Below are 20717 nucleotides of genomic sequence, written 5' to 3'. Positions count from 1 at the left end.
AAGGTGACTGACTGACATAGTGATCTATCAACGCACAGCCCAAACCATTGGAAGGATCGGGCTGAAATTTGGCATGCAGGAAGATTTTATGACGTAGGCATCCGCTAAGAAAGGATTATGACCAATTATACCCCCGAGGGGATAAAATAGGGGATAAAAGTTTGTATGAAACTTTGTCGATTTTAAACCGATTAGACCGAACCGATCGATAGATTTTACTCTGGATTAACACATAAACTACTTTTCATCCTGGAAAAATCCATTATTCTTGTGGGATTTGTGAAAAACTAAATTTGACGCGGACGAATATACCGGGTCTCCCGTAATTAATTGATAAAACGCAAACAGTAGATATACCACTTAATTTTCTAAAACTAATTTAAATTATTTCCAAAAATTCTAGAGTGGCCAAATTATATTGTGTTTTTCGGATTTTTCATATTTTTCCATCTTTAATCAGTTTTTTCAATGCTGTTGCCGCTGTAAAGATTTTCAAGATCTAATTTTTGTAAAACATTACAGATAAAATTACCAATTTATGTAAAAAGCTCTATTCATTGAATAAACAAGCATTTTAACATACTGAAGATCAGATAAGGAAAAATATTTTTTTAATAACAAGTTACAAATGACTGCATTAGTAAAGTTAAGCAAGTAGGCAGATATTATAATAGGTACATTTTGAAGACAAAAGTTTGAATGTGCACACTTTGAAATTTTTTCTTGTATTGAAAATTGAGGACCTGCCATACATTTTCACCAGCCACTTTGTAAATACAAAAAGTAGTCAAGTTTAATACCAATTTACTAACCTGGATAAGTGTACAAGTTTTTAAAATGATGGTACATTTTAGTTCCATACACTTCTAAAGAATATTAGTATTGAAAACGAATGATTATCATGAAGTTTCCATTAGGTTGTTCACATCTACACCTGCTATTGCCCGATTGATGGTCTACATCGAATATAACTATGTAAATATTAAATGTATAAATGTACGTCATATATTTACATAGCCAATAATTAAATAATAAATCATCATCATCATCATCAACCCATCTTCGGCTCACTGCTGAGCTCGACTCTCCTCTCAGAATGAGAGGGGATATGCCAAGACTTCACACACGTTTCCTCACGATGCTTTTCCTTCACCGTTTGAGACAATAATAAATAATTTAATTAAATAATTGACTATTTCCAACTGTCGATTAGGTGGTATAGCTATTTAGTGTAGTTTTTATAATTCTGGACTTAAAAAAATGAGGGTCAAAATGTTTGGTGACGTGGTGTAACGCGCGGGTCATTGACCCGTCGCGCGATCGTCGGCCTTTTTTGGTCTTTTTGGGCATTTGATAAAACCTGTCTTTGAAGACCTTGTGCCTGTGTCATCAGCCGGCACTACACGACTGCCTCCCGACTGCGCTCGTCCGCTCCGCGCGGTGCAGACACCGAACGTGCGGGTCGCTGGATGCGTCCGTCACCCGTCACCACACTACCGGACAAGTTCACCGGACTCACCCACCGAGGGTTCCTTACTAACGATCATTATAAATAGTTCAGGAATCGAATTGCACAGTTTTTGCCGAGCTTTTCCAGCTTCTCCTGTTTTAGGATTCCGTAGTACACAAGGAAACCTTGCCATGCGGTTTAGCGCAGAGACTATTGCTACTAGAAAGCTGCCATTTAACATGAGTGTGTACTCGTACAATAACAATGTAAATAAAGACGATAAAATCTTGAAAAATATTTTTTTAGGGTAGGTACCTCCCCTACAGAGAAAGAAAGAAAATTAAAAAGAAATAAACAAAATTCCCAACATGCAAAGTGCCAACAGAAAGTGTATGTGGGTTTGATTCCTTCAAATGTGTCCAAATATTCGTTCGGTGAATAAACACCCGAAGACATCTTATTCTTTACGCAAACTTACAAGTTTGATTCTTTGACTACTTTGTAAACGGTTTATAGTTTTTTTCTTTTTTATCGACAACTAGCGGTCACTAACTCGATGTACTTTGAACCCCTATTACACCCGTCTGATTTATATTTCTGCATGTTTTATGTAAGTACTATAGTAAATAGTTTACTAATCATAACGATACTCCTATACTAATATTATAAAGCTGAACGCGTTAATGTCAGGAGTTACTGGTCTGATGTTCTACAGCGTCACACAAGGGTTGCTTCAGTCAAAGCACACTGGTTTTTGTTTGTTTCTTTCGCCCGTCGAATGAAATATATTTGATAAAGGAATGCGCAACAGTCACAGACGGAGCGGCTCGGCGTTTGCTATCGGCCGCTGTCGGTCAGTCGCTCACAGCTGATGCTGATAGCGCTATCGGTTATCGCTGTCGCTATCGTTATCGCTATCAATCGTGTCACCAGCGCGCAGGTCATCGTGTAATTGTTATTGTCCTCCAATTTGTGAGGACAAGGCACAAGCGGCGGCCTCGCACGATATACGAGCACTGCTCACGTCCGCGACTTCACTCCGATGACTCAATACGAGTACATAACACTAGTGTGAAATATCTGCTGGACTTGTTAAAAAAACAATTTGTTAACAAGATAAATTGGACTTCGGATGATGACATGGACCGCCTTTGGCTGACTAGTATTGCTCTTCTTCGAAATGAATAAACATTTCATGCGGTTTGGTACGAATCCATACATAAAAGGTTAAAAACTTAAATATACCTAACAGTCAGTCTAAATACGTCAGTAAGTAAGCTACCCTACGCTGTGTGTGGTCTGGTGTGTGGTGCAATGTGCCAGCCGCCAGCTGCCAGCCTACGCACTCAATGTGGCAAACACCGTCCGTGCCTACGTGGACGTGGTGCCCCTGGTGAACATACGAAAATAACCAAAACGGTCAACAACGCCGTCACTGTAGAGGCACATATTGAATATTTCTAACGGATATAAAATAGTTTGATTGTGCTCCGTGTTGAAATCCCTTACACAATATAGTCTGTCGAGCGTCGCACAGTGGCGGTGGAGCCCGCGCCTGAGGCGGCCACACCTTTGCTATTTGACAAAAGCTGAAGCTGACAGAGCGAGCTCTCGCAAGTGCGGGCGCTCGACATCTGGCTGTGGGTAGTGTAGCGGCAGCAGCTGCAGCGCTCAACTCACCGAGTGTGCAGCATCAGCTCATCTGAAACAACACAAACAGCACTATCAGATTATACTCGGTATACATAAATCTGTCTGTCTGTATGGTCGCGCCATCTGCTGAGCTTTTCTTGTGCAGCCCAGGGAAAGTTGGTGGTACCGTTGCTGCTACTGGCTGTAGTACCTACTCAACAGGGCAATTGAATAATGTGAAGTTAATTAGGGTGAAGTAAATGATTAAATGGACGTCGAAGTCCCGAGGTGCTGGGATGGCGACCCTGCACTAGAAAGTGCAGTGTTGGTCGAATCCCCACCAGGTGGACTGACAACACCGAGCAAATCGCAGATATCCGCTCGATGCAGGCTCAGGATCTTGATGTTCGGAAGTCTACCAAAGGCCTTTGTCCTGCAGTGGACGTCTATCGCCTGACATGATGATGATGATGATGATGATGATAATGATGATAATGTAAGCTAGAAAACTCAATTTCATCACAATATCACGCTAGGCTTTATGAACATTGCCATGTCGGACGATTCGATGACATCATGAGGATTTACGTCTCCAGTCGCCAGCGCCTTAGCTTCGCGGCAAGCTTTCGTGTAACATTTGATCTTCCTGAATGGGTCATGATTTCTCATATTGTGCCGAGGAAAGCATCTGAACGGTTAGGGGTCTGGACCCTAGAAACCCCTCACCTCCCAGAGTCTCCGCCGCCGAGGGCAGCAGCAGCCAGCACCGCCGTCCCGCCCTCGGCCTGTGGCGATCTATCTCCCGACCGTCAAAAAAAACCACGTGCATGTGGGGGAGCCGCCGTCCCGCTCCGCCGGCGCGCGCCGTCCCGCTCGCGCGCGCCAGGGGCCGCACACCATTGGGCGCTGCGAGCGGTTGTTTTGTGAAGGGCGCCGGCTCCGCGGATATACTTTTTCTTTTAAACCGCTTTCGAAAACGTCGTAGGTCGCACAGGAACCCCTATCAGCCGGGTCTCTCAATTTTCAACTGGTCGGAGAAAGAAAAAATAAAAAAAAAAAATGTTTTTTTTGGTTTCTCCATTTCAAAGTTTTTAATGAATATTTAGTTAGACAAGATGATAGTGCAGGCTGTCGGACGAGCACTAGGGTCTGCCTGAACTTGCAGCACTAACCACAACCCGAGCGTGCACGGCGTAATCGCTCCCTAGCGAAGCTTCAACTTGGACAGGCAGGCTACTGTATGCTTCACATTAGATACGTACGTACGAACTACGAGTAAAGTTACCAATTAACCAATTTTTAACAAAATTATAATTTTCTTTTTCCCGTGTCCATCTCGGAAGAAACGTTTGTCAATTATTTACATCAATAACAATTTTTCACAAGCTGGTGAAATTTTAGTATTGTGTTGACTTGTCTGTTATCGAACTAAACACACGCTTGACTAAATAGTCAAGCATGTCTTTGACATGTCGTCTGATGACAACTCTAACACATCCCAGCAAGCCCAGGCACCTCCAGCTCAACAGAGCTGTATTCTCTATCCACTCAGTGCAAATGGAAATTTGAGGAACGAGACGTTTGACTGATCTAGCAAACACGTAGGAGACTGTTGAGGTTCCACCCACTCATGTGACGGTTCTTTAGAGTTGTAGAAGCTTCACTTCATTCAGAGCTTTGCGACTTAAGAAGAGACGTACACTCGTTTACAGGCAGGTAGTGCTGTCTCTCTGCGGACGAGGATGAAACGCTGTGTAAGTAAACAAATAAAACGAGTGCTATGCGTCCTGTGGCTGGGTGCAGTGGTGTAGAGATGTGAGCTTACAAGCGAAGCCTCGACTTAGTTTCACGGCGGGCGCACAGTCCTGAGGGAGTAGAAGAGCTGGTGAGCGACGTGAGAGGCCGACTTCGACGCAGTCCTTCGTGCTCGTGTCCGCGCGAGGCGCAAGCTCCGGAGTGGGAGCAGCGGCCGGCGGCCCTCCGAGGGCCTTGGGCGGCGCGCGCGCAGGCCCGCCATTGGCGCAGGACTCCTAGACCCTTTTCTATTGGTCTATTTCTCACTCGCGATTGGTGGGTTTTTTCGTGTATGCATTTTGGAATACCGGTTGGATAGTTTTTTATCTATTCCGTTGTTTTTTTCACGTCCCCGTCCCGAGTGTCGGGTGTTGGGCTCGGGCGCGGATTGGTGCCGCGCAACTATTTATGTGTTTCATGTAAATACTAAATAGTGAACGCGTCGTCCTTCCCCCTCCCTCGTTGCCGTGGGAGTGGGAATTTTTGTTATATTTTTATTTATATAAAAAAGCAGTTTACTACGACGAAGTCTACATTTCGACGATTTAAAAACATCTTGTTTGTCGGTTTATATTGATTCTACGTGTTATAGTGGTTTTTGTACTTGGTACGTTCGGAATCCTAAAAAGTACCCAAATGTCAAGTATGTACCTAAGGTAATGTAAGTAATAAATTAGGTACCTATTAAAATGTCAAGAAAATAAAATGAATTAATTGAAATAAATTAAATGTTCTTACACAGCTATTAAAAAATGAAATTAATAATTATGTCAAATAATTACAATAATAATAACATAAAATACCTAAAATCATCGCAATACAAAATTTATAATTATTATAATTAACATATTATAATATGTTTAAATTATTATTTGAATAGTTCTTTGACAATACCTATAGTACGTTTTAGTTATCAACCAATTGTATATTTTTCTATTGAATTGTGCCATAGGTAGGTAACGCTTTGATATCTTTCGGTATGTGGTTAAATATTTTGAATCACATCCCAGGACAATTTTGTAAGAATAATTTAGTTTTAGGAGAATAATTCAGCACCAAGTTATGAGGGTTTATTGTATCACCCAAGTGCAAACCAGATATAAAGTTCTCTTTTAAAATAAATTTTTAGCTATTTTTCGAAAAGTTACCGCGAAGGTGCTGGGCCCCCATGACGTTCCCATCGATATCGTTTATTTTATTTGTTTTTCCGTTGTACCTATCTATGTCTTTTTTTTTATATTTGTGGAGGTATCTACCTATATTTTTTTTATTTATTTCACCCATTAATTTTAAATACGACCTATCCTTTGTGCATGGTGGGCTACCTTTAAGTAAAATTAGGTAAGTATATGTTTTGTGCTGCCCTAGTTAGGGTTTCGTAGTAGCACAAGGAACCTTTATAGTTTCGCCATGTCCGTTTGTCCGTCCGCGGTTTAGTGCACAAAATATTAATAGATGTAATTTAGCATGTAGGTACCTACATTAAAAATGTGAACAAAATTTTGAAAATTATGTTTTAGGGTATATGTAAAGTACGGATGATTTTTTACTCGTTTATTTCATATTGTGGAGTATCGTTGGATAGGTCTTTGAAAGATATTAGGGGTCTTCTACCAATATTATTCGATTTAGAGATCCATTTGCAAAATATTAAGCTTTTAAGAGCTAATTTTTGTTAGAGTCAAGTGTCCCCCCCCCGGCTAAACGGTTGTTTATGGATAAAAAAAAAATGGAAAAATTCACAAAAGTAGGATATAGATACATAATGAAAATACAAGGAAAACTATAACAGTTAAGTAGCAATTGCTATTTAAAGAGTTATAGTCGACCGACTTAATTTTTTCTATCGTCTATTCCATGGTGTGGTGTGGGGTATGGTTATCGATATTTTTGTGCATTAAATAAGGGATTAAAGTGCTATGTTAATCTACGGAACCCTACACTGCGCGTGGCCTGACTTACACCTGGCTGGTTTTTATTGTAAGATAATTTAGTTCTATTTATTTTAAAATAATTTTGTAGATTTAGTTGGCGGTCCAAATAATAAATAAATATGAAGTATCAAAAAATTGTAAATTACCTATCCGACGTAGCGTGTCGCTGATGGGACTTTGTGACAGTTTCATTATCACCCCATTGCAACGGACCACTGCACCACTACAGGCCCCCTTCCTCTTATGTGATATGTAGCTTCGACTCACCACGCCGCTGCAATGTGTGCTCAGTGCTCACGGTGGTAATGTTGTAGGTACCGACTACTCAGCATTACCCATATTATATCCTTTATCTATATCCCATTATACTAATTCACAAACCTCGATAAATGTATCTACAAATTTTTAAAATGATAGTCACTTCAGCTCGATACATTTGTTTACAGGACAATTGTTTACAATGATGATGACAAAAATAATGATTGCATTCAAAGCTTCTTGGACAAAACAAATAAAACATTATTTACAAAAATTGTATTACAGTGCATTGGTATTTTAATCCGCAATGTTTAACAAAAATCAGATCTTCAAAATCTTAATTCCAGAAGCTACAGCATTAAAAAACCTGATTCAAGATAGACAATTGTGAAAAAAAAATATAACTTGGTCACCCTAGGGATTTTTCTAAAATTATTCGAATTAATTTTAGATTTAGGTGGTGTATCTACCATTTGCGTTTCACCCATTAATTACGGGACACCCTGTATGTACCTATACTACCTACTATTTATGTCTATGAACTAGCAACAAGTACTATGGATTTTATCGGGATGAAAATTAGCCCATCTCCCCAGTGTTTGCCAGTGCTCCCCAGTGCTCCCCAGTGCTCCCCAGTGCTCGGGCACCGCTGGGCAGTGGTCCGGGCACGTAATCAGCGGAGGTCGTCGGTGACGCGGCGGCTATTTGCGCGCGAGTCACTCACCGCTGCACCGATACCGGCGCGTTGACCCGCCCCCCGGCGCCCGCGCACCGCACACACCCCGACATCAGAGTATATGCGCAAATGCACTGCCGACCAACTCAACAGGAGCCTGAATTGGAGAGGAAATGGGAACGCTCATCCCCGGCCCCGGCCCTGGTCTATCCTGAGCACCCGCCAATTTACTAAGATATAATAAAATATTGATAATTCTCCTTTAATATAGAAATCTTTCATCAAAAACAGTTTGCTACAGCGTCTTACGACATTTTTGTCATCTTTAATTTGTTCCCAGCGGAGACAAGCAAAGATAGTACACTGCCTGAGTTTCGCGATATTTTTTGAAGAACTGCGATTGGTTTGTTTATTTGTTATGCTTGTTGGTAACAGAAAAAAGTAATAAAAAAAACAGTACAGCTTCTAATGTTACTTCACCGCTTTGGTACCTACTCTGGCGAACTTTTTGAGCAAAAAAAGTTTTTTCTTCAGGAAACGTTTCGTATCGGTACCATACCAATTATTTATACATCACATTAACATCACCTTGAACTATTATTCGGGAGTACTTGGGTTCCCGGGGCTAAAGTTGTATTGGCCGGTGGGCATTTCCCTTTCCGTTTTATACAATTTGTACTTATAATGCCTGCCCTAGTCAGAAGCCTTGTGCAATTGTTCACGCCATTGACTATAGTAGGTATGCTTGATTTGTCCGTACTAATAAATAAATAAATAAATAGACAATTTCTCAACCAGGAGTTGGTACAGTGGCAGATTTACAAATTTTCCGCCAGTAGGCTGTCCAATTTTTGCCGCCCCTACTATTCCTTGTTACCAGATACTCTAGTTCGTATAAATTAATTACATTTATTATTTTCATATTTTGGTACCTACTGCACAGTACCCGACGGACTAAAATATTAAAATTATCCTTAAATTTTCAAGACTCGTTTTTTTCAATGTAATGATTTTTTCATGAATTCTGTAAGATAAATATATTTTGGTCAAAGTTGCCGCCCCCTAAAATCTACCGACCTCGGCTCCAGCCTACCGGTAAATCCACCACTGACCTCTGTGTTCATATAGACCGGAGTATTTCGATTACATTCATGACACTCGGCGCGAACGAGCTCATGAGGCGAGCGCCGCCGCGGTGTCGCAGAGATGCAGCGGAAAGTTCCCGGTCACATGTCCTCGCTGGCTTCTATAAAGTTGTGCGCAAGTGGAGACAATTGTACACACATGTATTTACTGTTGGTGGGTAAAGACACTGCTCCTTGCAGCCGTGGCCGCGGGTTCGATTCCCACAACTGAAACATGTGCTTCTCTGTGTCTGTACATGAACACAATTTATAAATTAATTGTATAGTGTGTTGTGTAGTCTGTGATTTCTAAATAAACTGTTTTCTCAAATACTTAGTTATTTACCTACACGATACTAAAATGTTCGTGTGTCTGCCTGTCTGTCTGTTTGGAGTTCTTCTGACGTCGGAAATGGTTTTAAGAAATGATTCTTTTAAAGCATTTACAATATTATTTAGTTTTACTTTAATATATCACAACTGCAGAAAAGATATCAACCCATATTCGGCTCACTGCTGAGCTCGAGTCTTCTCTCAGAATGAGAGGGGTTAGGCCAATAGTCCACCACGCTGGCCCAATGCGGATTGGCAGACTTCACACACGCAGAGAATTAAGAAAATTCTCTGTTAATTCTCTGGTATGCAGGTTTCCTTACGAATTTCTTAAAATGTACACCATTGAAAAATTAGAGGTGCATGCCCCGGACCGGATTCGAACCCGACACCCTCCGGAATCGGATGTAGAAGTCATATCCACTGGGCTATCACGGCTCTCAGGAAAACATGTCACAACGCATCTATAGATCACTTAGATAATGTAACAAGGTCTCTGACAAGGTATTTTAAAGTTACAATTTTTATGCAAAGTTACCTTTACTTTTTCAGAGCCTTTATAGCCAATGCAAACAAATAAACAATAATTAATGAAATTTCTATACAATATTTGTATAGAAATTTCTCATCTATATATATTAGTATAGTCTTACAGCATCCGTCTTACGGTCCTGGCCAGTTGCACACAAACATCTAATTAAACCTTAACCTACTGCAGTAGCATGGTGAGTCTAAACTCTATAATCTGCAGCAATTCAAATAGACTGTTGGCAATTATATTTGTTTACTTTAGGACTTTCGCGACTTCGTCCGCCCTTAAACCTCTTTAATCCAGCCCTTACAGTAAACTATCGCTGAAAAATTGGAGTAACTTCTTTCCCAACATTTGCATTTTTGGGATCAGTATCTATCACTAATCACCCGCTGATAGTTATTTTGGAAATATAATTCATGTACAGAATTGACCTCTCTACAGATTTATTACAAGTAGGATAGTCCTATAGATTAGTCCGTCGGTGCACACATGCCAGCGGCAGTACGAACACCTCACGTCTTCGTTTGCTTCTCTAACGCCGGATGTTCTAACACTTTTGTTGTTCTTTGTATACCGAACTATATATGTTCTTACTTCATGCTACAGTCACTTTCATATCAAATGCCTACAGCTATAATGTGAACAGTGTTGTGCTGCTGCGTCGCTGCTGCGTCAGCTCGTGTACAATGCACGATTCATTTATCTATCGCAGGCCTGTAGCCATGTGGCTCGTCGGTTTGCTACTAACGCTAATGGTTCCAGAAAGTCGATAACGAATGTCATTCCCATAGGGGGTCACACATAGGGGGTCATACGAAGTATAAACACACAGTGTAAACACACAGAACTAAGTAAGAGCACTCGCGTATGTTCTGTGCGAGTACTCGTGCCCGTGAGCTGGTCGTCAGTGGGCGCTGCTCGCAGCACCCGCGAGTGGTGGCGAGTGGTGGCGAGTGCACCGAGCGGCGTGCACCGGCGGCGCGCGGCCCGACAAAATGGCGCATCTCACGTGACGTAACCACGTACCGATGACATTCTTGATGTTTTCCATGCGAACACGCCACGATGACTTCCACGACGGAAATATTTATCACATATTTGGAAATTTTGAGAAAGCGGCGGAGGCGGAGGCTACGGCTGAGGCTCGGGCTCCGGCGTGCGGGCCCTGCCGGCCGTCTATCGTGATTGACCGATTGAGCGTTTAATCCAATTATTGAATCCGATTGAACGATTTCGGAGCGCTCGCCCCCCGCCCCGCGCGCCGCCACACGCACGGCAGATGTTCGCCGAAGAGGTCGAACAAAGAGGATTTTCAAAATGGCGTGCGAGTGTTCCGAATTCAAAAAATTGGAAAGCGGACTCACCCGGCGATCCAACATGGCGGCGAAGACGCCTCGCGATGCATCCCTGGCACAGTTTCGTCTAGAAAAAACCCGAGGCTCTTTATTTGAAAGTCCCGACGCGCGGTACCGAGACTCGGGGACTCGGTGTGTGATTTTTGACGTGCGAGCGGTTCGCGACGCGAATGCACTCGCGCGGGTGCATCGGAGAGTACTGACCTAGGGCTCGCTGCAGTCGCGCGGCACACAGGCGCGCGGCGCACGCACGCACACAGGCGCCGGGCGCAGGGGCGGCAGTCGGCAGTCGCGCGGCTGCGGCTCGATAGCGCTGGCGACGACCGCTGCGGGCGGCGCCGCGACACACCGCACGCTCAGCCGACTCTACTCTACGACGAAGGCAGACGACTCTACGATTGTATGCCGCGGCCCGTACTGCTTGTACGTGTTTGTCTGTTGTTTGAAGTTGATCGAGTTAGTTTTCAACTGTCACTCTGATCAGTCATCACACTAGATAATATTATTACTTGGTTGGGCGATATTTTAATTTGCTACCTATACGTTTTCAAAAACTTAAATCCGTTTACTCCGAAATAAATCATGGTTGCTGCGGAATTTATGAAGTTGAACGCGAACGATGTCGTGGGCAATTTAAACACGATAAAAAGACAAAGTTTGTACTTTTTGTATGTAACGAATAAAGTCAAAACTACTGAACAATTCTTCCAACAATAGAAAGCGAAACTGTCAGTGAGTGTCGTAGCTATATGTCATCCATATATTTCCACGGGAATACTTTCTTCTGCACCTGCGACAGGAAAATTTTAAAAATAACATATTTTAGTCTCATTTTAGAGCAATACCTAGTTGCTGAACTGGCGGTAGACTCAACTACCGATACTAGATTTTTAGATAAAACCTCAATCACAATGATTTGTATCAGTTATAAGCATTATAAGGTTTTGACTTCTTTACGATGATGAAATGAAAATACTAAAGACCAACACATTACATATTTTATTTCCTTATTTTATCTTACAATGTTATCCTATATTAAAAACCATCACAATATAGAGTTACTTTTCTCTTGGGGTTCACAGGAAAATAGTAGGTAACCCTTAATAGATTACTTCGTTGTCTGTCTGTTTGCTTGTCGAGAATACCTTTATTTTTCAGGATCGCGGAGAGGTACAAAATTGAAATGAAAACAAAATATTGAGGTCTGCGGTTCCTTGAAGCTGTGAAGCCGACATCTACTAATTCTACGCAATCAAAAGTTCCACCCCTCCTTCGACATCTTTCCCTCGATTATATAATGATTTATTTATTTTGCTATCATCCGCGAAAAGTCGACGAACCCATGCGACAACGTCACCCAGGTCCGACAAAATACTCTCTACGTACGTTTCACGTCGAAACCGGAGCATCCTCAGGAGATGTTGACTCTACAACGTGCAATTGCAAAGTGAATCTTTCCCTCGGTCTACACTCTGGCAGAAGGCACTCGCCCAAGCCCCCCGGTGACCCCGGTGTCCCCTCGAGGAGCCCACCGCGTACACAATCAGAATGAATGCAGCAATTGTACTACTTTGTACGCTATCAGGCGGCGGTCAGCGGCGGCGCATTCGCGGAAGCAGCAGATAACGGTCCGCTGACGACTCTACTGTCCACTGTTCTGTCTGCGCGCGACTGTCGCGGTCGCACCGCAGACACAGTGCCGGGTCACCACCACAGACTGTGCCACAGAGTAGCCATCGACCGCACACTGTAGGTAGGTTGACACCGGAAGTGAGCCTCTCACGGTCGCCGGTGTAACGACACTAATTGCTATTTGTGTTTCCGGAGGTGCAAGGTATAGGAAGAAAGTATCCCATACTTAGTGAAAGAAATGATTTAACTGAAAATATTTCAATAAAAGACTCATCCTCAGCCATATAACACAAAACATATGTACAAGGCCATACACACACTCCGGCGTGGAATGGAGGCAAACACAGTTAGCCTAGCCTGTCATGGAAACTGAAAGAATAGAAACTCATGTTTGACCATCGATATAAACCTATCACATATATACATCACTGCCGTGTATTGAACGTATGTCTCTGTGTATGGACGTACGTATATCTGTGTGTATGTATGTACAAAGTAGGTAAGCAAAGGTAACGCGATCCTAATTAATAAGTAGTCAGAAATCCAACGCGCAATCAAAGCAGAAACCCGGAGCGATGGCTGGTCATTATATAGCACGAGAGGCTGCGAGAGCCAGACAAACCGCAAGTTGTTAACCGTGATAGCAGTGCCATTCATCCTCACTTTGCACACAATTTTTGCACACAAAAGAAAATTTAGGGTTCCTTCCCTACATTAAGGAACCCCAAATTTTCTTTTAAATTTTCTTTTTACTACAATATATACGTAATTAATATAAAAGTACACATATCAAATTTCAACTTTCTAATTTTACCAGACTCTGAGTTACCTTATTTTATTTATTACAATTTATTACAACTTTTTGCAATTTTTAAGTTCCAATTATGTTTTTTAAGTTGTCCACTTTTACTTTTTAAATAGCAATTGTCACTTAGCTGTTATAGTTTTCCTTGGAATTGTATTACATAATAAACCTACGCTCGTGAATTTTTTCTCTTATCCATTAACAACGGTTTAGCCGGTAGTGGGGGGGACACTTGACTCAAACTTGAAACAAAATTTAACTCTCAAAAGTTTAATATTTTACAAACGAATCCCGGTTTATTCTCAACCCTTGAATCGATGTTAAATGGGCACTATCAGATGTCAGTGACAGTGACCGGCGCCGACGGCTCCACGTGCTCCCGGCGCACGGCGGTGTTACACCACCAACTGCCCAACTCCAGGCTGAGATTTTAACTGATTTCTTAGAAGAAAGAACATCTCAATATCTCATGTACTCCGACCCAGGAATCGAGCCCGCGACCAGAAAGGCTAACCACGGGACCGACGAGGTGTGTGTGGCCGTCGCAGGCGGTCGGCCGATAGGTGCAGGAGGTGTAGGCGCGACAGCATGCAGATAGTGCACAAGTTCACAGCAGCGCTTCCTCGAAGTCGGCCGCTGAGTCGCCCTTCCGCGAACGCGCGCCCGCGGGTGAAACTGCTGCTGTGGCGGCGTCGATTGTGTACAGTCGTACACATATACGTACGTACACATATTCACCAGTGACATTCATGGTATTGACTGGGGTAGGCATTACAATATGTACCTAAGTCTTAGATTAATAAGCACACACCTAAGTGTAGTCGGATGCAATCTTTATGATGTCTCCGAAACAAAGCGTGATCCCGCCGCGCCTCTTCGTATTCGGTGATACCTAAAATCGTGTATTGCGCAACTTAACGCAAGCTGTTCAGAAATTTCACAAAGATTACATCCAACTGTACATATTGTTAAATGGAAAATGTCTTCTCCAATATTTCATAGAGAGTAGGCAGTGCATGTTTGCACCTGTGAAGTGCACACCACTGGTAGGCTCACACATGCACACACACACACACACACGACCGTGTCGACACTGCCACACTCCATTCTTTATTTATCATGAACTTTTACTAATTCCAGTCAAATTGGTTTATTTCAAGTATGTAAGCACCTCACCGGTTGTTAAGGCAGGTTCCACTGAGAAGAGCTTTTTTCTCGAGAAGGACTTTTGAATAATTATTAATTATCATTTCCACTATGAAACTGTCCGCCAAGTCGTAATTCATTTACAGTTTATTTATATATTTTGTTGTCCACCTCCTGAGTGAAGGTGGACGCTGAACCGATGGCCTTCAGAGCCAGGCCTGCACTGAGTAGGTACATTGTCGATAGGTACCTGCAGTACCTTCGTATACATTCATAAACTGAATTGGAATTATTTGCCTCACCATTGACTATTTCAATATTGAAAACTTTGTTGCAAACGAGATATGGAGCTAAAACCCGCCAGGCTGCACCAATGCGCGTCAGCAGGCTTGAAGTTATACATTGAACTTTGATTTTGTAACAATCACTAACATGACCGGGGCCGACTGTTGCTGCCCGGTGTTGTAAAACCACCATCTTCCCAAACCGTGAAATGATCACACAGAATTTATCCGAAGACAGAAAACGATCAGAACCCGGGAGCTGCGAGCCGAGGTCACAGTGGCGCACGACGAGGGAGAACAATTTCTCGGAAGGAAGAAAATCCCAATAATATTTTCATTCCGCCGCGCTCGGGCGGAGGCGTGACGTCACGCGCGCACCTAGCAACAGCACTCGCCGCTCCGCGTCCGCTTCCGCGCCCGCTCCCGCCCGCCAACCGGACCCACAGTACATAAGCGGTCGCGTGTTTTGTTTGTTCACTCGTAAATGGCTTCGGTCGTGGCTCGTCGCCGCCGCTGACATCAGTGTTGTCCGTCACTCTTGGGACTGCTCCTGGGACTGCACGCTCCTGTGGACTCGGGAAGACGCAGGTTCGAGGCCTGTCTGTGCTACGGAGCTACAGCTTTTTAAAGGCAAATTCATCTGCCTCAATGATAAATATATTGGATAAAGTTATTAGTGTTACAGCTCAGAGACTTCTAATATTAGAATGCTGCAATTTGGCATAGGTATAAAAAGGAAAAGTGGTAAAAAGAAAATTTAAAAAAAACAAAGATTTTCAGTTTCCCACTTACATGTAAAATTAAGCCGTGAAAAGGTAACATATAGTTATAGACAGATAAATATACTTTGGCATTTATAATACAAATATATAAAGTAAATTATAGATTGGAATAGTATGTCATTGTGGACTCCATAAGGTCTCCTCTGCAACGTTGCCGAGAGGTTTGGGCGCGCATACGGTCTGCCCGAGGGGGAGGATGTGAACCTGGGACGGGAGGGGCTCGTGCACTGAGCCCTGGCGTCTGTGGGCGCAGCTCACGAGTGCGCCAGAGGTCATCAAACTTCGCGATCAAATGAGGTCACACTCACAGCCTTTGACACCTACTCACAGCGCTGTCTGTGGCTGTCTCTACCTCCAACAACGACAACGTACTGCGCCAAAGAAAGTAAACTTTAGACGTGACACGAGGCGTTGACGTACTGTGATGGGGTTGACTAAAACTACACAGCTTACGTTAGTCAACATCATCATAATTATCAACCCATATTCGGCTCACTGCTGAGCACGAGTCTCCTTCCATAATGAGGGGGTTAGGCCAACATACTGGCCCAATGCGGATCGGCAGACTTAAGACGTAGAGAATCGCAGTGTCGGGTTCCGTAGATTGAGTTAGCACTTCAAGCATCCCTTGAGCAATCCCTTAAGCAATGCACAAAAATACCGATAACGATACCCACCACTCACGCTATAGGATAGATGAACCCCAAAATTTTTTTTTTTAATTTTTCTTTATACCATTTTATAGACGTAATTAATATACACACCCTTACCAAACCTCATCTTTCTAGTTTTGACAGACTCTGAGTTATCGTACTGACTACTTTATCTTTTTTATTAACAACGGAATTAGTATGCAATTTTCGATTTAAAATTACGTTTTTTAAGTTGGTGGACTATTACTCTTTAAATAGCAATTTCTAATTAGCCGTTACAGTTTTCCTTATAATTTCGTTATATAGGTATCCTACTTTCATGAATTTTTTCACGTATCCATAAATAACCATTTAGCCAGTACAGGGGGGGGGACACTTGACTCTAACAAAAATTAGCTCTTAAAAGCTTTAGAGCTAATTTTTGTTAGAGTCTAAAAATTTAAATCGTTATAGACCACAAGTAGGTACCTACATAAAACAAATGTCAAAACTATACATTTTGTAACTAAATTTAAAGTAGGTATAGGGAGTTGAAATTCCGATAAAGCTGGGCAAAAACTGCGTAATTCGATTCCTGGATCAGAAGTATTTATAACTAAGGGACGCCCGCGACTTCATCCGCGTGGAATTCAGTTTGTCACTAATCGCACTTGTTCAGTTGTCACTGCCCACATACAGAGCTGTAGGTTGTAGGCACACTCGTGCACATTTGCACTTGTCCGCGAACGTCGGCCGAGGCGCCGAGTACTACGGTTCCTGAGAGTTTCATGATACTAGCCGTTGCTCCGCGGTTTCACGCGGACGAAGTCGCGGGCGGCCGCTAGTGTTAGCATAGACTGTAGTATAGATGTGTTCCGGCGACGAAGCACATTATTTATTAACGGTTTCATTTCTCAAACTCAATAAACAGTTGCAGACTATTAGTTCAGGGCCTGATTGCGCCGACCCGTACCCCCGGGACAGGCGGGACACACAATCATATTATATTGATTTAATACCTCCCATTAGTAGTTCACATTTTGTTCCACTTTAAGTTTTTACCCCGAGACATTCTACCCTAACTCGACTGATTATTATTATTATATTATTATAGGCATTACGTATCTCTGAAACTATTTGCTATTATACAGAAAACGTTATAGGATACTTTACTCGTATGTCGCGAAATAAAATCTAAGTGAAATGGGTGTTGAAAACCTGTATGGAAAGCCCTTCATTTTTCAAGTTACATTTGTAAAAATTGGAATATGTGCAATCAGAAGAATAATAAAAATAATATAGGTAGGTAATTCAAGATTCTTCAAACTCTACCCCTAACAGAGTAGAAGAGTTAAAAAGGGTTTGAAGTTTTTTCCTTCATCATTCATGTTTTGGGTCACGGGTCATTTGGGTCACATCGATTTTCACGCGGACAAAGTTTAAACTTATTATAAGATATTAAGGTAAACATAAGTAAAATATAAAAGCGAGCACCGAGCAGGTCAAACGTGTTAAGCCTACTAGATGCTATGGTTGCTGCAACTTTTCACCTGTCTGCGCTCTCCAGGCGTACGTAGGTAGTATGTGACATTGTTTGGCTCACTCTACAGCCTAAACCGATCGATGGATTTCAATATAAAAGCTGCTATGAGATTCGTCTCAGTATTGGCAATAACCTAAGATAATATATTATTTCTCACAGTCAAGTTTTTTGAATAAATTAAATGAGATCTTGGTGAGAATCCAGAAAGATCCACTAGGTGTGTATAGGTGAGCCAAGCGCGGCCGGGCGGCGCGACTAGTGCAGGCGCGATCCTTGACGCGGAAGCGTAGCCTTCGGGGTCGATGACCGCCCATTTAGTTAGGTGGGCGGGCGCGGCGCCACTGCCGGCGGAGAGGTGCCGCTTGATACTACAGTTTACTCAATTACTCAAATGAGAGACTGAAATCGGCCGGCACATTAAAAAGAATCTACTAATGTTTGTTTAAAAAACGCCTATATTTGTAAACATTACTACTACCTACATAAATAAAATTAAATTTCAAGTATCAAATTGAGCTATTCCAATATTTCCATAATAATTTTGGGGATAGTATATTTTGTTTGATTTGCCGAGCGATTTTTATCTCTACTTTCACTAGCCAAACTCTACTCGCATATACAAAAGGGACGAAGTTCTCAATTTGGATGCAAAATGGTCTAAGATTCTGTGATGACCTTCGTGACTGTATAAAAGCTAAAAGTTTGCCAATCCCGGTCAGCAACTACGAGTGTGGAGTGTTGGAGCAGGTTTCAATGTAAACCCACAATCGTTCAAGTATAAAACGTAATTTCGTTTATATTATCTTCGGGATGATACAACAAATGATATCCTGAGACAGACGCGGAAACCCTTCGCCAGAGCCCCTAAAGTTTAACGGTAATTAACACCTCAAATAGATGTCGGTTGCGGTTTTTATTACACTTACTAGCAATACGTATTAGTCTCAACATCATCAGGTATTTCCTGACGACACATAACACCAAAATTGGGCTCGTCATACAAACAACAGAAATTGAAAATTTTCCCCTCCAATCTTAATCCGAGTATAATCATTATTAAAATTATCAAGATTTAAACCCCCCCCCCCCCCCCCCCTTAAATCTCTGTAAGCTTTAATAACAAGCAATACCTTTTACGAAGATTTTGTCAAAGCATTTTTGTCGAAGATTTGCAATGAGTCAAGTTCAAAATTGAACTCAAAATCTGTTCACAAATCTCAAAATTAATATTACTTTTAAACAAAGAACTGCTGAGAAGTAAAATCACTCCGCCTATGGACCCGCTGCCAGTCGCACCGAACACCAGACCGAGACGGGTCTGGCAGTAGGAAGACGCTACCCGTCTCCGTCGCACTAGCGGCCGCCGATACAGCCGTCCCTGTCTCTCAGACAGAATATCAGAACTTGTGCAGAATTGAATTCGGTAGTCTGCTACAGCTCTATACCTATACCGCTGTCTGGGAAACTAGTAGACCGAGAGCCGCCGGCGCCTGCACCCCGGGCGGGCGGCCTGCTCGAGCCTATGTGATGCATTAGGTGATATGGAGCTTGGACCCACCACGCTGCTCCAGTGCGAACTGGTGGGGTTCAATAATAATAAATGAATAAATGGTTTATTGATTCACAAGTAAATACATAACAATATTTAACATATATCTGTGGTCTCCGCACTAGGATTTCCTGTATAGTGATGAAAAATACAAAAACAACAAAAGTAAGTTATATACAATACATTGTTACAGAATGCCTAGTGGCAGTTTTCAATGTTTGACGATCGCGTAACCGTAAACGCGAATTTCTAAATTATGTAATAACGTTAAATTAGGTAAGTAGGTAGTATATTCTTAATGCCAAGTTTATACATATTTTTTAAAATAAACACATTTGCTATGTGAACATGCGTGTGTGGTGTGTGTTTGTATGTGTATCAGCTCAGGCTAGAAGCATCTGTCATGAAGTGTGTCATTTCATAATTAAAATTACTAAGCACAAAAACTGTTAAACACAAAGAACAAAGTTGTAATTCCATTTGGGATTTTTGATTTGTATGATTGGCATTCTAGTACTGACGCAATAGCATGTCCTACCGAGTGATGTTGTCGTACCTACTTGATTCTTGTGGCATCATCATCAGAGCACGGACATGCCGAGTGGCATGCTGGCGTTCGGTGCGAAGGTAACGAAGTACAGGGTTTACGTCGAGCATCATCATTATCCTCATCAATAACAGCCGACGGACGTCCACTGTTGGACATCGGCCTCTCGCATGGACTCCCAAACACGACGACATGGCTCCCTGCTACCCGCTTGAAGTCCTTTTTGGTTATATGATATGATTTGTGTACAGAAGTGTGTTTCCTCTCGACGATCTCACCGTTATCTCCGCGACTATCAGACTTTCAGATATATTTGATTTTAGTTCTTATTCTCAAGACAAAGAGACAGTATTGCGACGCAGCGATATTTCGCAGGCGATTTGTTAAAGTAAAAGCAATTTAAAATTTGGTACGATTTACGAATGTCTGCCAGACTGAACTCTGAATTTAGAAGTCTGTAACTGTAGAGCGTTGCCGAGCCGCGCCGGGCGAGGGTGCGGGTTCGGATCTCGGCCAGGTCAGGGACCTCCGACCGCCGACCGCCGAGCGCTCGACTTCACACCGAGCTGACGTTTCAATATTAGGCATCGACTGCAGCCACTTTAGCGACCAAATGGTAAAACATCAGAATACTTAGTAATGTTGTAAATAGGTATCGGCCCCGGCAAATAAGTTGGCCAAAATGGCAGTCATCTGCTAAGGTATA

At 42.4% G+C, this 20717-nt stretch overlaps 1 long non-coding RNA gene across 4 annotated transcripts in view; it reads right to left on the bottom strand.

Annotated features, from left to right (window-relative positions):
* The window catches only part of LOC112052367 (uncharacterized), a 100051-nt gene that overhangs the window by 57216 nt on the left and 22118 nt on the right, over positions 1–20717 (bottom strand). For all 4 annotated transcript variants that reach the window (XR_008251050.1, XR_008251048.1, XR_008251049.1 and 1 more), the window contains exon 2: positions 3131–3152. This is a non-coding gene — a long non-coding RNA (uncharacterized LOC112052367). The remainder of the gene's footprint in view (positions 1–3130; positions 3153–20717) is intronic.

The sequence above is a fragment of the Bicyclus anynana genome, chromosome 8, assembly GCF_947172395.1.
Source record: "Bicyclus anynana chromosome 8, ilBicAnyn1.1, whole genome shotgun sequence".
NCBI classification, from domain to species: domain Eukaryota; kingdom Metazoa; phylum Arthropoda; class Insecta; order Lepidoptera; family Nymphalidae; genus Bicyclus; species Bicyclus anynana.
This window is presented reverse-complemented; position numbering and strand designations above follow the sequence as displayed.